This window comes from Vulpes vulpes, chromosome 9, assembly GCF_048418805.1.
Source record: "Vulpes vulpes isolate BD-2025 chromosome 9, VulVul3, whole genome shotgun sequence".
Lineage (NCBI taxonomy): Eukaryota > Metazoa > Chordata > Mammalia > Carnivora > Canidae > Vulpes > Vulpes vulpes.
This window is the reverse complement of record NC_132788.1, coordinates 10088455-10107301: the sequence shown is the minus strand read 5'-3', so window position 1 is coordinate 10107301 and position 18847 is coordinate 10088455. Positions and strand designations below refer to the sequence as shown.

The following is an 18847-nucleotide window of genomic DNA, read 5'->3' as shown; positions in this document are numbered from 1 at the left end:
AAAAAAAGGAGGGTGGGATGAAAGAAGGGAAGGAAGGAAGATAGACTAAAATAATACGCTTTGATCAGTGAAGCAGAGACCACTAGGATTTTAAAGTACTGAAATTTTTTAGTAAGCCCTACATTTTGCAATATGAACCCTTCCTGGCCCTTAACACATCTTCAGATTACACACCACTCAAATCCAAAGCTTGTTTATCTCTTTTACAATTGCAAGTTTCTCTGTGAATAACTTCTATAAGCCCCTTTGGTAGAAAGCCCCCTTCAGTTATTTGGTTTGTCAGCCATACGATTTCAACATTTGTTTCACAAGCTTGGACCCTAATTGGATTTAAATCAATAAGAGGAATTTATTGCTGCCCTTGAGGCTTTGTAGTATCTGCTTGTGAAGCCTTATGTGAGTTCCTGGGGTTGAAAGAAGTTCATTTTTTCACTTTTTATATCGAATTGCAGTCTACTTTTCGAAATGCAGCGCACCATAATTTCCAAAGGGAAATGGGATACATTTTATACACACAAACACATATACTTGAGAAACCTAAATAAATACATATATGTATACCTTCCTGTGCATATATACATGTGTATAATATACAATCATTTCTCTTGATTTGTTTCTCTGTGTTTGGATTAACACTTAGCAGTGTTTATTAAACTAAAAATCTCATCAATACCTCCTCATCAGACAATCATGGAAATCACTAAGTTCCTCTTATGGTTTTTTTTCTTTATAAATTTATTTTTTATTGGTGCTCAATTTGCCAACATATAGAATAACACCCAGTGCTCATCCCATCAAGTGCCCCCCCCCAGTGCCCATCACCTAATCACCCCCACCCCCCGCCCACCTCCTCTTCCACCACCCCTAGTTCGTTTCCCAGAGTTAGGAGTCTCTCATGTTCTGTCTCCCTCTCTGGTATTTCCCACTCATTTTTCTCCTTTCCCCTTTATTCCCTTTCACTATTTTTTATATTCCCCAAATGAATGAGACCATATTCTCACCACTGCTATTCAACATAGTACTAGAAGTCCTAGCCTCAGCAATCAGACAACAAAAAGAAATAAAAGGCATTCAAATAGGCAAATAAGAAGTCAAACTCTCCCTCTTCGCCGATGACATGATACTCTATATAGAAAACCCAAAAGACTCCACGCCAAGATTGCTAGAACTCATACAGCAATTCGGCAGTGTGGCAGGATACAAATCAATGCCTCTTATGTTAAGGAGCGCTGCCCAGCAATGGGGGACTACAGTCACATGAAGCCCGGAGTTTTCACCCCAAATGGTGTGCCAGCAGACGTCCAACTACCAACGGTCAGGAGTAACATACGATGCCCACGTGTGTGGCTAAACAGTGGGTTAGAGGACCAAGGGAGAGTCAGTGGAGGAGTCTCAGTGGACTCTCTGTCCACTGTCAGCCAATGAGGCCAAACCAGAGTCCCCAGCTTGAGTGAAGCACACACACCCCTAATCTAACAAACTTAGACTCATCCTTTTGATCTATGGAAACTCTCCTCCAAGCCGCAAATTTGGCCTTCTATGTAATATACACACTCGGATGCCCCCTTCCTCCTGGCGATATAACATCACATGAATATGTCACCTCAGCCTTCCAGATAAAATGGTCTACCAATTACTGAATACCCACCATGGCCCAGGTATTTAATCTGCACGCTCTCTAACCCTGCCAGGCAAGTATTGCCAGCTCTGGTTCATAGATGAAGACAATGGTGCTGAGGCACTCTGAGAAGGCTGCCCAAGGTCACTCTGTTGATCAAGAGAGCCAGAAACAAACTCAAATGTATGTGGCTCCAAAGAAGCATGCTTGCAGCTGTACTAGAGTTTCCAAATCTGTGTCAGTTCTCCCCTATACATGTGGTTTTATAATGTATGGTTGCCCCCGATGCATATCAACATTCCAGATGTGGGATGCTATCTTACATACCCCACTTCCCAAGACTCCTCTGGACCCTCCTCACCAATGGACACAGAGAGAAGTCAAAGGTGGTGCCTCCTAATCTCTCCTACCCATTCAAACCTCACCCATCTACCCTTCACCAAAATATATAAATGTGCATATATGTAATTCATATGTGTGTATGTATCTACTCACACTCTTAAGTAAGAAACTGCTGAAAAAGGTACATGAAGTATGAAACGTAGACTAAAGCAGCAGAAAAGCACTCTGAATTCAGATTGAGGATATGTTTTTTAAATCTGCTTTTCGATATCATAATATGGTCCCTAAAACAAATGTGTGTTCCATTTACCAATACAGCTGAGCTATAAGTGTTCAGATGGGCAATGCCAAGAATCTCATATGAACAGGAAGAGCAAAAAGAGAAGACAGCGGATTTATTCACAAACCACAATAACTCAGTTAAATCTTTAAAATAAGATCTTTCTTACAAAACAAAAATCCCAAATGGTCAAAACTGCCTATCGGGTTTTTCATTATATAATGTAAATTATTTTAATCAGATTACTAGCTCAAAGCTGGAATGAGAGATTTTAGATGTACAGGGAGAGCAAGAGGGTAAGAATCATAGCTTTTGTAACATGGGAATGTTCGGAGGGTAGGAGGCCAGCTGGCAGGCTACCACAGGGGGTGTTGAACCACTTACTAATTCTCAATGTACATGAGCAGGGTATGGGTGGGGGTGACAGAGATGGGAACCAAGCTGAGAAAAAAAAGTTATAGATATGCAAGGTCTGAGGCACCTGGGTGGCTCAGTCGGTTAAGTGACTAACTCTTGGTTTCAGCTCTAGTCATGGTCTCTGGGTCATGAGATGGAGCTGTGTGTTACACTCTGCACTCAGCAGGGAGTCTACTTGTCCCTTTCTCTCTTCCTCTGTCCTTCCCTGGCTCCCACACTCTCTTTCTCTTTCTAAAATCAATAAATAAATCTTAAAAAGAAAAAAAATAAAGAAAGAGAGAGGAGTACCTAGGTGGCTCTGTGGTTGAGCATCTGCCTTCAGGTGAGGGCATGATCCCAGGATCCTGGGATTGAGCCCTGCATCAGGCTCCCTATGGGGAACCTGTTTCTCCCTCTGCCTATGTCTCTGCCTCTGTGTCTCTCATAAATAAATAAATAAAATCTTAAAAAAAAAAAAGAAAGAAATGGAAGATGTAAAAGTTGGTGACCAAAAGTACCCAGTATGCTAGATTTTTTTTAATTTTTTTAAAATTTTTTTTAAATTTTTATTTATTTATGATAGTCACAGAGAGAGAGAGAGAGAGAGAGAGAGAGAGGCAGAGACACAGGCAGAGGGAGAAGCAGGCTCCATGCACCGGGAGCCCGATGTGGGACTCGATCCCAGGTCTCCAGGATCGCGCCCTGGGCCAAAGGCAGGCGCCAAACCGCTGCGCCACCCAGGGATCCCAGTATGCTAGATTTTTGATGATTACTACACAATGGGGAAACCTCTCCCAGCAAGCATATGCCTCATTTATTTTTACAGATCACTTTTAATTAGTCATCTAGCAAACATTCATTGAGTATTAACTATGACACCCTGTATTGGGAAATCCAGAAAGACGTCTTTACTCTCAAGGAGCATATAACACCGAGGGCTAAGTCTTATGTTACGTTACAATGCAGGGGGGAGTTAATACTGCTTATCAGATGACTTTAAGATAAATAAATTGTCCTGGATTATCCAGATGGGCTCAACGTCATTGCAAGGGTATTCAGTGAAGGAAAGAGGAAGAGTCAGTGTCAGTGATGCAGTGGGAGAAAGAAGAAAGACCTGACCAGCTTTGAAGGTAGAAAGGAGCCATGAACCCCAGAATGCAGGAAATCTCTAGAATCAGAAAACACAAAGAAACATCCTCCCCCTTGAGCTTGGGAAGGAAGGCAACGTCAATCTACGAACATCTTAATTTAAGCCCAGCAAGACCCACTTGAGACTTCGGATCTCCAGAACAGTAAGATATAACTCTGTGTTTTTCAAGTCACTAAATGTGAGCTACTTTATTACAGCAGAAGGAAACTAACACAAATAACACATTCAAGTTTTGGGTATTAGGCTGTGGCTATTTGGGGAGGGGGGCGGCATTCAGCCTTCTACACGTATGCACTCACCTCTTACTGAAGAGCAAACTAGCAGGACCAAGCAAGCAAGCAAGCCTAGAAATTTCTGATGGCCATGTTATTGTCAAACAAGGACCTATTTTGAAAAGCCATTATCATTACAACAGATTGGGTATTTCAAGTACCTGGCACAGTGTCTGACACCTAACAAGCCTTACTAAATATTAACTTATTTTTACGTAAGAGATCACAAGCTCAGTTTTCTGCATCCTGGTCACCCATGCTTGATTTTAAGGACTGAAATGCCAGTTATGATACTGTTATTTCATGCTCTGACCAACAGCTTCCTTCCTCCTCCTCCTGAGACCCCAGGCTTTTAACTTCCCTCCCCCTAAGCATCTTCAGCTCTGACAGGTGCAGTCTCCACTCCCAACCCTTCATCATCAAGAGGCTGATGCCAGTGGCAAGAGGAGCCCCCAGAAGCAGTGAGTCTCTCCACTGAAGAAAAGCAAAAGTAAGACAATTTAGGAGGAGAGATCAATCACAACTGCCACTACCCTACTGGAAGCAGCAGGCAGGGCAGAGGAGCTGCCCAAAGGTTGTGGTTCTGAAAGTTACACTCAGGACAGCAAAACTGCAGGAAGTCCTGAGGTCCTCGGACAGGTCCATCAGAAGCCCACAGCTTCCAGGGAGACATGGCAGGAGAGAAGGATGCAAGAGCCAACAGGAGCCAGATGGGTATTTTCTAATGTGTTTATATTTTTTCCATTTGAAATTTAAGATTGATTTTTGCTGATTTTTCCTGACTCTTAAACACTTCCCTTTTTTTATTGTGAGTATTCATTCCATGAAATAGATACTGGAACACTGGCATTGTGGTTTTCCTCCACTGTTGCAATCACTGACCGGTGTTGTCACTGTACCTAAGTGGACGAGGTCATGATAGTGACATTATGATCCTATGAGGGACTTCAAATGGATGGGCCAAAGGAAGGAGAGATTAAAATCATTCAGGGAAAGGGGCTAAGAGCTACTGTAGTTTGAGGTGAGGAAGCCCAGACCAGAAGGGTCTCCATGAAAAGAGAGTCAATGTGAGGGCTTCCAGGCATCTGGAGGGCAAGAGAACAAGTGTCTTGTGCTTGGTTGCACATAAGAAGGAGTCTGTGACAAAGTTTGTTCTTCAATGGAGTGGAAAACCAAAGCTTGTGTTTTGGAGAAAAAGATCTTGGAACAAGACTCCTTGAGAGCTGATGATAGCCTATCATCCCACAGGTGACCTGAACAAGGCTATAAACAATTTACTCTATGAACAAATTAACAATGTGTGTCAGCTTTAAAAATTAAAAAAACAAACAAAAAAAAAACGTACCTAGAGTTCAGCCACTGAAGGGGTCAATTCAGGTATAAACTTGTAAGAATGAGGCCATGTTTTAAGAACAGGGGTCTCCCTAACACAAACTTACCCCAGAGAAAAGCAAGTAACAAAAGGATGAAGAGGGAGAAGCAGGAGGCATCTCATGAAGGTAGGTCCAGAAACATCTAGGGGATTCAGAGGGACAGGGAGATGCCATTTGCAAATAGAGTGGTCAGTTGGAGCTTCGGGGAGATGGTTCTCTCCCAAGCCCTGTGTCCAAGAGCCCCACCGCTGCTTCTCCCCTTCAAGGAACAGCCTCCTGTACCTGAGAAGGTCACCTTTTACTGTCAGCAGTGGAACTTCAGGAGGGACCTTCCTGGAAAAGTAAAGGAGGAAGGAGAAGCCCAGTGCAGCTCATCAGATCAAAAGTATAAACCTTGGTTATCAGTGAGAAGTGGAGGCTTACAGTCAGGTCACGTTCACATCCTGGGAGCAGCATTCTCCATGAACAGATAAGCCAGCATTTGGGGTAAAGGAGCATCTTGAGCAAAGATGGGGAAGAAGGAAAGCACATGTTCCTCTTCCAGTAGAAGGAATGGGCCAATAGGCTGAAATGTATGAAGAACAATTAGGGAGGACAGAGAAATAGGCAGCTCTGAGCAAATTAATCCACCATTTGTTGTTTTATTGAAACCCAACCACGTCCATTTGTTTATGTACGGTCTATAGCTTGTTTTCACACTACCTCGGGAAAAAGTTACAGCAGAGTAACTCTACATCCTACAACACCTAAAATACTGCCCTGCCCTTTGCAAACACACACACAAATTGCTGACCCCTGATACAGATCACAATGCATGGGTTTTGGAAATACTGCAAAATCTCACCCTAATACTAAAATGTTAATATGAACAGAAGAACTTGGTGGGAGGTGGGAACTAAGGAATCTTCTTTACATCCAGAGAACAATAATCGAAACCAATTCCAAATGTTTACTCATTCTGTGAGTACATTAAAGGATTTAGGAGAAAATATTCAGTCACCAACATTTGTCAGTTTTGCAGGATGAGTAGTCAACCCATAAAAGGAGCCCTACAGTTCTGAATGACTTGGGTGAAAAGAAAATAACAGTAAATACATGTTATAGGCATAGCTCCTCTTACCATTTTTATTCATTTAAGAGTTTCCCTAAAAATACTGCCATACCAAACTGCCCCAACAAACATTATTCTCTAAATAGTACACAATTTTGATTGGAGATGTAGAAATAATTTGCAAGGATCCACTTTGTGCAACAGAGAAAAGAAAAAAAAAAAAAAAAAGAACAGTCTTTGAATCCCAGGCAAGGGCACAGCTGTTTCCACCTGTGTGTGGTTTAAGAGTAAAAGAGAAAATGTACCTAGGTGCAGTGGGAGAGAAAGGAGAAACTTTTATCATCTTAAGTATTTTGCTTAAAAAGTGAGGGTTACTCTAACATAAATAAGAATTTGAAGTATAACTGACATTTCTTAAGTATCTATACACTTGTATGTCCTTCACCCCACCCTTACCGCTCCCCCCACAAAGGCTTTTCTGAATCCTTAGGAATGTCTGATAAACTCTCAATTACTGAAGCAAACCATGGGAAGGAGGTCTATGGAATTATTAACATTGGAGTTAATTTATACTGACATTGGAATTAATTTATTCTGACTTACACATAATAAAATTAATCATTCCAATTTTAATTAATGCCCTTCTTTTAGACTCCTCTACTAAATAGAAGCTACACGGTGGAGGGGTGGAGCTAGCGTCAAATTAATTAGTAACTTTGAAGGTTCATTTAAGTTCTTGCTTTCATGTTAAAAAATGATGATATTAAATTTCAATTTGGAGAGCCCTTTTCTCTCCATTTAATATGGTTTTACTTCTTTAAAACATTCTATTTCCTTGTTGGTCAAGAAAACAAAACTATCTTGGAGGTAAAATAAATCCCTCAATTACCAGGAATGGAATTTGAAAGGCTGCCTCTAATCATCCAATAAAGTTTTTTTTTTTAAAAGGGAGAACATGACTCAGTAGGATAAGGACTTCATTCAAGTATTAATTGCTTTCAAAATCATCCAGCTTGATACTGTATTAACTGTTTAAAATGCCAAACCACATCATTGCTCAGTTGATCTTGGAAAGCTTCAAAAACCACAAAGCAGAACCCAAAGATAAAAGGTCAGTGAATTGGTTACTTCCAGAATGAGATCAACTTTTGAAAGAAAACAGGCTATAAAGAATGTGTGTGCCACAACCACTGGACTTGATCAAAGTAGCTCTGGATATTAATTTGGGAGAGCGGGGCAAATCACAACTAAGTAAGTAAGACATGAGCTTATCTGTAATGACATGAACTTTGGCTCCACTTCTTGCATTTACAAATAGGTCTCCAGCCTCCCCAGGAGATACAGGCTGGGACAGGAAGAGAGAGGCACTGCCCAAAGTCTCAGATAGCATTACCAAGTGGGTCATGACATTGTTGTGCTAGTCTGACCAGCATCATAATCCTGGCTGTCCTACTGAATACCTCAGCCTTGGCCAACTTCTTCCTTAAACCTGTTTCTTCGCTGTAAAACAGCAATCACATCAGTACTGACCTCAGGAATATGGTAATCATTAGTGGAGATAAGGCAGGCAAAGGGCTTGGCCCATGGAAAAATGCACTATAAATATTAGTTTCTATTATTTCTTTATTATTACTAATTATTGTTATTGGTATTATTGAAAGTATTTCATCTGGCTTGAAAGGAACTCATCCAACAGCCCACACTACCAGCACCAAGAACTCTTGGGTTCTGCTTTTTACTTTTGTTGTTGAATAACCAGCAGGACAGAAGAACTATTCAAAAATGTTTCCTTAATGTCGATCAGTGGTTCCCAAATTTCAGCAAGACTCAGTATTACTGGGAGAGCTTGTGAAAACATGGATTGCTGGGCCCTGCTTCTGGGGTGTCAGATTTAGGACATCCATGGGAGGACCCAATACCTTGCATTTCTACCAAGTTTCCAAGTGATTGGTGCTGAATTCTGGGGATCACCAGTTAGAGAATTTCTGCTCTAGAAGTTTATTCTATAGTTAGGCATCTTTGACTTAGAGGGAAAAGAGACTGAGACCGAAAAATTTCTGGAGGAAACAAGACAGAGAAAGGGAGACGAATCTACATCATCTCCTTAACAGCCACAGGCAAGAAGACAAGCACAACCAGTCATCTGTCAACCAGTGCTATTGCACTGGGAGAGCCTTAGTGTGGTCCATGGGGAGGGTTCAAAGTCAGCCACGGAAAGGAAATATGTTAGACTCCTAGAACCAGACTGAGAAATAAGAGAGGAGGACAAGCAACAAATTCAAAACAAACCTTGTGAATCATGATCTCTTAAGCTCCCTTTGCAAATATATTGAAAGAGAAGGTCATGTTGCTCAGTAGCAATGAAACCTAAGCCACTTGATCCTTCAGTGAATTATTTTAAGAAGTTGAAACTTCATTTGAGCTAGATGGCTCACATCATTTATAATGTAGTTCTGACTACCTTTATACAAATTGCATTTACTGTAGCATTAATTTACAAAATTTCATGATTAAACTGCACATAAGAGCACAGGTAAGCACTCATAAGACAGAGATACAAAGGGTAATAATTTCACTGCAATCCAACTCAACCTATATTCCTGGTACTATTATGCTCCTAAAATATGCACTGAGAACTCTAGGTGGGAGTCCTATTTTCATCTAGACTTAAAAGGGTCTAAAGAGGCAACATTGGACAATTTAGCACTGCTGGACAGTATTTCACCTGGCAACCACCCAAAGCCATTCAACCTAAAAATGTGTTATTAGAAGGAAGAAAATGCAAGGTAGGTAAGACTTCACATTTTCATTGTTACAGATATAGATATACTGCCAATAATTTCCCCAAATCACTACATCCCAGAGATATCCTGAACATAAAAATGAACAATAAGTAATATCATTTTCCATTCCTGAAGTTTCCTATTTCCAGAAGCATCTTACAAATAAAGCTAATCCCCTAAGACATCCTGTGAAGAAATGATTTATGGTATTAAAGAAGAAAGCTTGGAAATTGGTGGATGTGGTATCTTTTTCAGAGAACTTCTCAATTTACTAAAGTAAAATCAATTAAAATCTGTAAAGTACAGATCTGTTTCACTTGGTCAGCTCAGAGGTAAGCAAATTACTAGTAAGCAGAAAATCCTGTTTTCATATTCATGGTATATCTCCCCCAGATATAAAGTTTTGGGTTGACAGAGTATTCTTTTCTTTCATTACTTGAAAGAAATCATTGCCATAATGTCTTTCTCTCCATTATTTCTGATGAAAAGTCAGTGATCATTCAGAGCACAGTTCCCTTTATGTAACGAATTGCTTTTCTCTAGTCATTTTCACGATAATTCTCATGATTTTAATTATCAGTACTTTGACTATTATTTGCCTAAGTGTACTTTACTCTGGGTTTCTCCTACCTAGGATTTGATAAGTTTCTTGGAACTGTAAATTGATATTTTTCAAGGGCACCTGGGTGGCTCAGTCAATTAAACATTTGACTCTTGATTTCAACTCAGGTCATGAGCTCAGGGTCATGGGATCAAGCCCAGAGTTGGGCTCTGCACTGGACATGGAGCCTGCTTAAGAGTCTGTCTTTTCCTCTCCCTCTGACCCACTGTCCCCCCAACCCCACCCCCACTCACACTCTCCCTCTCCAAAAAAAAGAAAAATTTTTTTATATTTTTCACTAAATTTGGGAAATTTTTAAACATGATTTGTTGAATTTTTTTCTGCCCCAGTCTCTTTCTTCTCTTCTTGGGACTGCAATTACATGCGTATCCTGTACTGCTTGATGTGTATCACAAGTTGCTGAGGTTCTGTTAAGCTTTTTCAGTCTTTTCCTCCATGTTCTTCAAATGGATTGATACCTACTGATCTGTTTTCAAGTTCACTGACCTTTTCCTCTTCCTTCTTCAATCCATGATTAAGTCCATAGAGAAAAATTTTCTATTATAGATATTTTATTGCTCCATTCTAGAGTTTCTACTTGGTTCTTTTGTATGGTCTCCATTTCCTTATTGAGATTCTCTACTGTTCACTCCTTATAACAAAAATTTTCATTCTTTAAACATATTTATAGTAGCTTCTTTAAAGTCTTTTCCTACTATTCCAACATCTATGTCTTCTTGGGGTCTATTTTTATTGACTCCTTCTTCTCTTGGCTATGTATTACATTTTCCTGCCAGATTTTTTCATTTACACTGAACATGTTAGATGATACAGTTTAGGAATCTGGATTCTTCTGTCATTCTATGGTTAACAGGAATGTTGATTTCTTGCTTTAAAAAGCTGGTGAGCTATGGACTAATCACCTTGAACATGTGGAAGTTTGGTTTTTATTCTTTGGTAGGAGGGAGTCTAGTTCAGGTTTGTCCTCAGTTGAAGGAAAAAAATTATTTTACCCAGAAATAAAGACTATGAAATGCTACTTACCTAACCACAGAAAATCTGAGTTTTGCACAAATAAAATAGAAGGAAAATCATTCCTTACGTGAGCACAGGTTTTCAAGATGTTCTTCCAATATAATTCCAAAAAATACTCAAACTATATTTATTCTGAGGCATCGGTGAGCTTTTAAGTAATACAAAATTTGCAGATGGGCAGAAAAGTTTTAATAACTGGCCTAAAAGTCCAAATAAGAACCAAAATACCTTATGATGTATCTGCTGCAGTTAAAATGGAATCTTTTCCTACTTTTTCAATAATTTTTCCATAGGAGTTATCATTTTTCAAGAATCAAATACAAGAATATGCTTGCATATAATGCAGACCTGATTTGATTCCATCTTTACCACTTTTGGCAAACTCATCCTCTATAAGCATCTGTTTCCTTCCCCGTAAAATATCTGCAACAACAAGTACCTCTCAAGCGCAAGAGCAGATACAGAGTTATTGTTCAGTAAATAGTTATTTTTAAAGGCAGAGATCTTTGCCTTTGGATCATGAGGTAGAAAAAAAACTTAATCCAACAACTAAAATATAGTTTTCCTGTTCTGCCTAATTAGAGGCCAGCTAAAATCAAAACTCACACCACTTGCTGTGACTCACGTACTCCACATAACAACTAGAACTGCATGCCCACAAGCTAAAATAGTTAGTTACAGGTCTGAAAGGACAATTCGTGATTCTGCCCCCACCATATCCCACTGCCACCTGAAATATGCCCCTTCAGTTACAGATCCCAGCAGGCTCCATATGCAGCATGATGTTCCATTCGGTTGCCTGGACCAGAAACCTCAATATCATCCTTCGCATTCTCTCTCCTCCCTAACCTACTGTCAATCCATTCTGCTGCATACCTGTCACTCATACCTCTGCTATCCCCTGACCCCCAGCAGTCACTATTTTGCATGACACCTTCATCCCCTTTTTCCTTCACCATTTCCAACAGCCTCCTCATTTCCCTGCTTTTAATTCATCTTCCATGTCACCGCCAGAATAATATTCCTAAAACCAATACATTTTCACCTTTGCCTCCTATAAGCTGCCAGGGGGTTCCCAATGCCTAAAAGATGGAGTCTATGCTCAGAAAGTGCCCATATGAGACCCTTCCTTCCCAATCATGCCTCGCTACAGGTTGGCTTCTACATTCCTTCACCCCAGCCCCCCCCTTACTTTCCGGCCTCACGTGGTGTGCTCAGTCTTGTCTGGACAAGCCCAAGTTCCCAGCTCTGCCCATGCTCTTACTTATCCCTAGGGTAAACCTCTCTACCTAACCAATGCCTATTTATCCTCAAATAGCTTACATCTCCTCCTCCGTGAAGGGTTTCCATCTAGGACAGGGTTCACAATTGCCCCTCTCTGTTGGATTACAGAACCATAATTACATGTTCATATGTCTATTGTGATCTCAAGACTGTGAGCTCCCAGAAGACAAAGACAATGCCCAGCATAGTATCTGGCTCACAGGAGGTATTCAATAAACATTTACTGAATTTATAAATGAATATCATCTTTACATTTCTGTGGCTAACATTCTACAGATATGCAGTATTTGCATATTAAAGCCCAGAAACGAAAAACAAGAATGGAGCAAAATATTGGCCTCAGTGCAAATCTCACCCCCAAGGACAACAATCAAACAAGGAGACTCAGTATGAATCATAATTACAGTCACCTTTATCTGCATTCCTCTAATACCAAAAGAACTGAAAATCTTTTCATTTTACAAGATGAAGGTCACATCTGTACTGGCCATAGCCCAATTTAGCAACTCTCAACTCTTCCTAGATCTTACATTTTAGTTATAATGCTTTCTTTTCAGATCATATAAAATTTTTAAAAACTTCATTTGGTTTTGTCGAGCAAAGATTAATATTGGATACTTTAATCACAAAACTCACATTCGGCATTGGGTCTTGGCAGAAAGCCCCACGTGTATTTTCTCTTAGACTAAATTACTCATTTCTAATATAAACATAAGAATAAAGCAAAAACTAGCATTGTGTAAACAAAATATGTTACCTTCTAGTTTTCAACAGAAAATTAGTGCAACCTTATTTAACCACCAGATTAGTGAGACGTGGGATCCCAGTTTAAGGCAGCGAAATCAGGGATTCTTGTCAAACATTCACCACAATCCAAATTTCCAAACTTTTTTCCCCAAACTTTTAAGCACCATTTTTTTTTTCAAATACAGAACCCAGGATCCCTGATTCTTATTGTCATCCAAACAATTGCAACCAGCTGTGAAAACTAGCACAGGAATCAAGTCTATCTATAGGGCATCCCCTCAAAGCTACCAAATATGACTGTTTTCACCAACAAATATTTGTGACCCTCTTTCCTGAAATCCTGACTCACAGACCACTTCTTTAAAAAAAAAAAAAAAAAAGATTCAACCCTACAAAATCCTTTAATTTTTCCTCATTTTAACTCATCAAAATTATGTAACTTCTCCTAAAATGACCAATTATCTTCTCTCCCATTGATCTGTATTTAGTTGCCCAAATAATGCTTTATTACAAATACAAAATATTTTTTTCAATCCCTGTAATCTTAACACTTTTTCTATTCAGCAAAAGCAATTCTCTACTCTTTTCAAAGTGAAACTACATCGTCTTCCTTCTCAACTTCCTCTTAAGAACCTCATTTCCCAGATTTTGTTCTCTAAATTCCCATCAGAGGCTTCCTACAAAATCCTCCCCAATCTTTGTTTTGTTTCTGGCAATGTTAGGTATGAACCTGCCATGGCACTAGACACTTTGGTGCTTACGGAGGCAGGGAAACCATCCTGGAGAACCTCAAAACTCCATGACCAGAAGCTTCAGATACTATAAACAGAATGTTACTTGTTTTTCAATTGTCTAAGATCAAATCCCACATATAGATCTGTCGTGTAACAAATTCCATCTCTGCCAGTAGACATGTTTTTCTTTACACTTTAAAGAGCTGTCCAAACTAATTATGGCATTTGCATCTCTTCCTTGACAACACTCTCAAAAACCCACCTGCAGTCTGAAACTCTTCTGCATGACTAAGTCTCTAGCACTGCTTTTCCTCTGAATTCAGCTTGGAACACACGACTTCATAAAGCTTCTCCTTTGGATACATGCCCCTCTATCCCAAGCAGGGCCAAGATGAAAATGATGCTTCTTGTAACACCCCAAGCTTCCTAGTAAACGCCACAGGTGTCCACAGACGCTCATGGACAAGGGAGAAAGGCAATTTTGTTTTGCCTAATTACTCTCAAAACTTTTCACTAACAATAGTAATCCTTAAGGTATGGAAATGTTACTCATTCTAACCAGAGTCTATTTTTGCAGATCATACAAATATTCTGACAAACTCTTAACGATTACTTAGATCATGAAACTGCAGGGCTCCCTACCAGGAAAATCAGCATTGGAGCTCGTAGGGAGAAGGCAATACCCCTCTTTTAATTAGCTCACTGCTAAATAATACTTGAGTCTATTTCCCAGTTTACAAAACACCTTTTCATCTATGTAGAACTCTAGTACCAGACTCATTCTGCTGAATGAGAAAACTGAGGCTCAGAAGTTAATGTGACTTGCCCAAGGTCGCAGTGAGACTGCCCAATGGGGGCTGAAACCTACGTGAAACTCACATGAAAACATCCTGATTCCCAGTCTCACCCCATCCCCATCACACCAGGCTCACTGGGGCCCAGGGAATATTTCATGCAACTATCTACATTTTGGTTCCAGTTTGTCTGGTTGCTGAGTTTCCTTTGTTGTTTGGTTTGGCAGACCCAACTGACAGGGACTTCATCAGGTGACTCCAGACAAATAAGTTATTTGTTCTCTGTTCTGTAGGAATGCGATCAAAATTTGCATATGATAGCCATCACTGATTCCTGCCCGAGGCTATTTGGAGTTTAAAGAGCTGTGGACCTCACCCATAGCAATTCCAAATATAATCTTCAAGCATCTCTCAGACTGACATTAGCCAGAGCACCAGTAGTCAATACAGCCCACTGGAAGGAATGACCCTTCGTACTGCAGAGCCTCCAGGTCATGAAATAGGAGGAGCATGGGAACTATGCAAACCAATACAATCTTCATTCACATATCACCTAAAAAAGAAGTCCTTTAAAGGAAACAACTGAACATCATACAAATTCCATTTTCAAGTTCCTGAGTTCCACAGCCCAGAAACAGACACACACATAATTGGGGAGTTAAAGCTCTGCTGCTTACATACCAGTCTAACAATAAACAAGCTGTAAGTCAGCTCCTCTATTTATGTTGTGCTGTGGGCACCCACACCCATTTATTATCTGTGGGGCTGGATGCACCACAAACCTTCGTGGCAATAAATAGTTCCAAAGGAAGACCCGGCCGCCGGACAAGTAAAAACATGAGTGGATTCCAAGAAGTACAAAGCTGTGCTAAACAAAACTCACCAGGCAGGAGGAGCACTTTTAAAACCTGCTCCGAACCCTTCCACTGAAGCAAAATGTTTTTGGCAACTGGAAACAGTTAAAATTTCCTATTTTCTGATTATCGCAAGTGCTTACCTCTGCACATCCGGTCCCCAGCTGGGTCTGTCAGAACAAGAAATCTCCTAAAGGAAAGCCAGTTCTCACAATCTTCTCAGGCCAATTTAGCAATTTGCAAAACGGAGAAGGTTTGTTATGACAGGGGAGAAAGGAGGGTGCCCTCAGCATGTGACGTCCCCCAAGCCCCAGATTCTAACCCACCAACTCAAGGACAGAAAGAAAATCCCAATCAAAATAAGAAAACTCCTACCCTGGGAAAACAGAAAGAAAAAGAAGAAGAAGAAAAGGCCAGAGAATTGCCACGGTCGATGTGTATACGTGACAAACTGAATACAAAGCTGCACAGAGGAACAAAAATTCAAGAGTGATGATTTTTAGAGAGTACGGTGTATCGTGTAGGATGGGCTTCCGCTGCAAATGAAAGAAATGGCAAAATAGCAGTAGTTTAAAGAAGACAGATGTTTATTACTCTCTCATATAAATGAATTCTGGGGTAAGCAGCTGAGGGCTAGTGTGGCAGCTCCCAGGCATCAAGGTCCCAACTGCCTATCCTCTGTACCCCAACCAGAGCACAGAGCTCCCCCAAGATGGTCTACGAGGGCCCCTCAACCTTCAAGCATTGCATTCACATTCCCACCAGAAAAGAGCAAGAAAGGGCCTGAGAAGCAGGTACCCTCCCTGTAAGACTGCTGCTGACATCCCACTGGCTACCATTAACCTATTATATGGCCATAACTAGCTGCAAGGGAACCTCAAAAATCATCAAATAGGTACTCACAACTGGTATTTGCAATTGTGCCAAGATCCATATTCTACAGCTCAAGAGACCTCAAGGCCCTGCAATCTATGTGTCCATCAAACATTTGCAAACTGCCTACTCTTGCCAGGTCCTGGGCTTTGCACTGGGTGCGTGGTGAGGGATGAAACAGAACAGCCCCTGTCCTCATGCTTCAGACAGTTCAGTTACCACCAGCCCCAAACCATTAGAAATGGCATTTGCAAACATGTCTATGTAATGTGTTTTTTGTTTAGCATTTTATTCTGAAATAATTTTAGATTTCCCAAAACATTGCAAGAATAGCTATACCCTTTACCAGATCTACCAACCAGCAACACTTAACAACCACATTTCCTTTGCAGTATATTCTCGCTCTCATTCATTCACTTTCTCCCACTTTCCCATCTCCTTTCCCCTTCCTCCCCACTCCTGTCTCTCTTTCTTCCCTCCTCCTCTCCTCTTTCCCGCTCACTCCCCTTCTTCCTCCCTCCTTCCCTCACATGCATTTGAGAAGATACAGACTACAGATGTCACCCCCCCACTTCACACTTAAAACGTTCTGTTATATATTTCTCAAGAACAAGAACACTCTCTTGCATAACTGTCATAAAAGTATGTCACCAACCATGTCAATGAAGTCCTTTATAGCAATTATTTTCCTGGCCCAGAATCCAATTCAAGATCATGTACTGCACTTGGTTGTCCTGTCTGGAACAGTGTCTTGGCCTTTCTTTGTCTTTCTTGGCATTTATATTTTCTAAGAGCACGTCCCAGTTATTTTGTAGAGTACATGCTCCCGAAACAGGAATACTATGCAAGTGGTACCTCCCAGTGCACCGTATCAGGAGACACCCAGTAACGGTTTGCCCAATTCGGGTGATGCTAACTTTGAGTCTTTGTTTAAGGTGATACCCACGTGATTTCTTCACTGAAAAGCTACAATTTTCCCTCTTTTCCATTGATAATTTGTGGAGACATACTATATATGAGATTATGTGAAAACCCTGTTCCAAATCAAACAACCATCCACCTGTTTTAGCATTCACTAATGATGCTAGCCAGGACCAATCATTACGATGGTTGCAAAATGGTCGTCTTCTAGCTCCATCATTCTCACCTTCTTTATTAGTTGACATCGTATAATAAGGAAGAGCTTTCCTTCCTCACCTATTTATTTGTTTCTATCTTCAGTATAGCCTCAGAGATAATTATTTTATTCAATGGGCTACAATACACAACAGCTATTATTTATTGTGAGGGTCAGTGTGTGCCATATTTGGTCAATGGAAACCAAGCTGGCTTCCAGGTTTCCTGAAGATGCTCAACTGGAGAGTATTTCATCTTATATAAGGAAAATCAACCGAAACATTTCTCCCATCTAAAACTCAACCATTACCAAGAAACAGATGTAACCCTAAACAAAACAAATTCTGCATTTTATATTTTAATTATTATTTTTATGAATAGCTCTGAGTGTTGACATCTCTCACATTACTGAAACTAAATATAACAAGTAATATCCCTACAGTAAACAGGCAATAACTTAGCTACAAGATGAATATATGATATTTTGACTTAAATGTCAAGGAGATACAGGATATATTCTAGAGAATTTAATATAGACTCATAGAGTTGCGTGCTTCCCTATTAAAAGTTGGCTCTAAAGATAAATACAAGAATCTCTCTCTCTCTCTCTCTCTCTCTCTGTCTCTCCCTTCCTCCCTCCCTCCCTTCTCCCCTTAATGCAAAAGTCAAACCCCACTCTTAGCATCTCACTGACTTATAATGACACGTATGCCATACTACCTCCCTTCTTTCCTTCCAAAGAACTTAAGATATAGCAAATAAATTATAAAATATCGTTAGTTCACTGAAGCACTACAGAAATAAATATATTTACTGGGCTTGCATTATGCTCCCAGCTTTACATCCCAAGTATTATGCCAGGTGCAATGGATAAACAGGGAGGAAAAACGACCCAGTTCCCAGCCCCTAGGGCTCAGAGGCTTCTAGGACATGGAAGTCTACAAGCAACTCTAATAAAAACAAAAACTAGAATGAGCTAAATAAACAGGATGAGTGCCACAAACTGTGGACACTTAGAAGAAGGGGAGGATTCACTGCACTTGGAGAGTCAGAAAGGCAGAAGAAGGGCAGTTTCTTCTGCTGCAGGAGGAGTATGATCTCCTCGGCAGAGCATACAAGTGATGAAGGATATTTCAAACTAAGGAAACATTAGCGAAAGCATCAAACATAAAAACACACAAAATGTGGGAAATGGTCCAAGATGCATTTAAAGATGTAGAGACATGAAGATGGCACGTGAGTTTGAACCCAAGCATCAAAGCAACAACTTAGCATCTCAGAAGGACAGATCTTTTACAAACACTGGCCACAGAAGGGAGGAAAGGAAACCTGCCTAATAGCCAATATCTACGCTCATTTGGCCTCGTTCCATACAATCTGCTCACATCCGATGTGTAAAAAAAAAAATAAAAATAAAATAAAAAATAAAAAATAAAATAAAAACTGCAGAGATAGGAAACGAAAGAACAAGCAGTATCAACTAAATAACATTTTCTTCCAAGAAGAAATTAGCCAAATAACATCTGTCCAAACAAACATAAAAA

General features: G+C 40.2%; 1 protein-coding gene across 6 annotated transcripts in view; it reads right to left on the bottom strand.

Annotated features, from left to right (window-relative positions):
* Nucleotides 1–18847, bottom strand: part of PID1 (phosphotyrosine interaction domain containing 1) — a 228382-nt gene that overhangs the window by 188520 nt on the left and 21015 nt on the right. The window contains exon 1 of one of the 6 annotated variants that reach the window (XM_026006313.2): nucleotides 15458–15834. The exons of the other annotated variants lie outside the window; for them this stretch is intronic. The gene's annotated coding sequence lies outside the window, so the exon portion shown is untranslated. Of the gene's footprint in view, nucleotides 1–15457; nucleotides 15835–18847 lie in introns of those variants that run through there. 6 annotated transcript variants of the gene reach the window in all.